Source organism: Mirounga leonina, unplaced genomic scaffold (assembly GCF_011800145.1).
Source record: "Mirounga leonina isolate KUSES-001 unplaced genomic scaffold, KU_Mleo_1.0 Mir_168, whole genome shotgun sequence".
In the NCBI taxonomy this organism is placed as follows: domain Eukaryota; kingdom Metazoa; phylum Chordata; class Mammalia; order Carnivora; family Phocidae; genus Mirounga; species Mirounga leonina.
This window is the reverse complement of record NW_023270426.1, coordinates 39,706,096-39,709,293: the sequence shown is the minus strand read 5'-3', so window position 1 is coordinate 39,709,293 and position 3,198 is coordinate 39,706,096. Positions and strand designations below refer to the sequence as shown.

The 3,198-nt window shown below is 49.7% G+C and overlaps 1 pseudogene; it reads right to left on the bottom strand.

Annotated features, from left to right (window-relative positions):
* The window catches only part of LOC118017130, an 8,810-nt pseudogene extending 6,360 nt beyond the window's left edge, over positions 1-2,450 (bottom strand).
* Between the last annotated feature and the right edge of the window lie 748 nt (positions 2,451-3,198).

The following is a 3,198-nucleotide window of genomic DNA, read 5'->3' as shown; positions in this document are numbered from 1 at the left end:
GAGGAGGATGGCTGCACTGTCAGTAGAGAAAGCTGCTCTGCAAAGGGGACAGGGAGAAGGGCAGGCATCTCTTCTGGATCCAGAGGGAAAAGAAAGCCACCATGGCCTGTCTCTGTCCTTCTGAAGTTACATCACTGCTTCACTGCTAGTTCTCAGATGGGTCAAGAATTGACAGCTACTTTGCAAAGTATATGCCTATTACACAAATGGCCTGCTTTGGGTGTGCATTTAAAACAAGACAGAAAACGTTGCCAGTTGGTCAGTCTAGCTTTCCACACAGATAGCATTGAGACAACTGGCTCGACTAGAGACAGTTTGTGCCACATTTTCTCTCATAAAGGGAAAGCCTCCACAGACCAAGCAAAGAGAGAGATGCAGAGGGAGATGCCAAGAGCTGGCTGTTCCTGCTTATCCCTTGGGTTACAGACAATCACAATTCTAAGCACACCAGGGACCTATCGTGTTTTGGTATTCACATAACTACTAGCCTTGCATGCCCTTTACTAAGCAGACTAACAAACAACAGTATGTGTAAGATCTTCTGGAAAAAAAGGCGCTGGAGCTTGAACGTATTCTCTAACCACCAGCCTTTCTCCCACCATCTCTATCTACTACCACAACTTTCAGTCAAGGTGACTTGCAGGAGATTAATAGAAGTAGGTAGATGCAGGAGCTCACAGAAAAGTATCGGAGAACTCATTGGCTCCATTTATCCTAGGTTATCTGGAATCTTACAAAAACATACCAATCTGTCTTTACAGAGGGGCAGATCACAGCAAGGCAGAAAATACATTAAGTGGTGTTACTCTTCCTTCACTTAGACCAGTTCTTTCTCTGAATTTCTGATTTTTTTTTTTAGTGAGAGAAAGAGTTTTCCCAAATACTACATTGGAGCTTGTGACTAACAGAATTAAAAATGAATGTTCAACATCAGTGTTCTAAAAATCATAAGCCACTTATCTTCATGGAGAGTTTTTCTTTTTAAAAAAAATCTTATTTATTTGACAGAGAGGGAGAGATAGAGGACAAGCAGGGGGAGCTGCCGGCAGAGGGAGATACAGGCTCCCCACTGAGCAGGGAGCCCAATGCAGGGCTCGATCCCAGGACCCCGGGATCATGACCTGAGCCGAAGGCAGATGCTTAACTGACTGAGCCACCCGGGTGCCTGAGAGTTTTTCTTTTAAGTGCCTGGTTACTGTTTTTCCTTGATCTCTCTTTCTCACCCTAGTAAGAGATGCATCCTCCTCTGCTACTAACCTCCACCTCCATTGCAAAGCCTGTGACGTCCCACTTCACAGGCACAAAAGTTCATCCTACTGCTCTGCCCCATCAGCCCTCTATCCTAACTCTCTACCATCAGTCTTATGGAAAGGAGCAGAAGTTTCCAAGTTTCTGTCACTCCTGAACATAACACTGGTTGAAATTCTTAGGTAGGGCTTGTATGCTCCACCAACTAACAACCCCCAAACCCCCAAGGTGCAGAGATGGTCTACCCACTACCATATATCAGTAAAAATTAGAGACGTACTAGATGCCTATAAACTGAAATTATATTTAAGTAACTGATGGTACATCCACTAAGGTAACTCTTTATGAGCTTTTAAAGCAATGTTTGCTAGAAGTACATAACATGTTTCTGCCACAATATTAAATTTATTTTTTTTATTTATTTGAGACAGAGAGAATGAGAGACAGAGAGCATGAGGGGGAGGAGGGTCAGAGGGAGAAGCAGACTCCCCGCCGAGCAGGGAGCCCGATGCGGGACTCGATCCTGCGACTCCAGGATCATGACCTGAGCCGAAGGCAGTCGCTTAACCAATTGAGCCACCCAGGTGCCCGCACAATATTAAATTTAAAAAGGTAGGATACAAAATAATGTATAACATGACTGCAGCTGAGCAATGCTTAAAACCTAAAAATATGTTGAAAAAAAAAGACTGGACACAAATGCTTCAGAATTAACAGACCGAGCCCTGAGAATGAGGCTTTGGGTGATTCCTTTTCTCTTTGTAACTTTCCACCTTTTAATTGAGGCTGTCCTCCCTTTATAATTATGAAAAAGAAAAGCTAGAGCTGTTGCATTTAACCAGTGAGCAAAAGCAGTGACAGGGGCGCCGTGGCCGGGCACCCGGCGGATTTGGCGGCGGCTGCCTGGGTCGGGCGGGGTCCCTGGGACAGCCTCCGGGACACAGGAGCCTGCTCCGGCAGGAGCTTTGACGGAGGAACCCGATTTATCTCTGAGCAGACGACGTCACCCTGAGAAAGGCAGAAAGTGCTGATTAATTACGAACTCAGAACTAATCCCTGGAAAGCACCCTGATCGAGGTGACACAAGAGGGTGCCCCCAGCGCGACTGCGAGCGGCGGCGCCGTCACGGGGGCGCATCCGAGCCGCCACGCCGCGCCGCGCCGCGCCGCCGCCCGGATCGCTGTGCGGCGCAGATGGCGCATGCGCAGCCCGCAGGCCGGCCCCTCAGCCGCAGGCGCGCCACCTGCTCGGCGTCGCCAGCCTCCCGCCCGCCGGGGCCGTTCTCTCCGGGCTGCGACTCTGTATACTGCTTGCTTAGTGGTCGCGAGCCGACTAGCACGCTCTCAAAGCCTACTGTCACCGTGGTGGGAAGACATTGGCCGAGAGCTCACTTTTCCTTGGAGAAAGTTCTCACACGGTGTGAGAGAAAATTTGTATAAAAGGTTGTCTGTGCTCTTGAGGAGAAGAGAGTGATCAAAGGACTCCGGGAGACTGAGATGTCCGTAGAGGTACCTGGCGGTGAAATATATTCCTGTGAGGAATGGCCTAGTAAAATGTTCTGAAAAGCATCCTGGGTGAGGCTAGGCAAAAGCAGGAGGAAGACTTGAAGCGTTTCACGTGGGAAGCCCCTGGGCTCTGCTCAGAAGGAAATGCTGAGCAGAGTGCGCGGGAGCAGATGGAGTGTGGGGCGCCTGCATCTTGCCCTCGGAGCGTTGCCACTCAGAGCGGATGCTCACGCAGACTTGGCCTTGTGGCCAGCCTTGAAGGAGCCCCCTCTGGCGCCCTGCAGCGCAGTGCCGCAGCTCCCCAGCCTGCATTTGTAGTCTGGTTTATTAGGCACATGTTAAACAGCGAACCGGGTGTAGGAAAGCCCTTGGCACCTGGGGGTGAATGGAAAGAGAGCTGGAGCTCTGGTCCAGCGAGCGGAATTGGCACCCCTCAAAAATACCC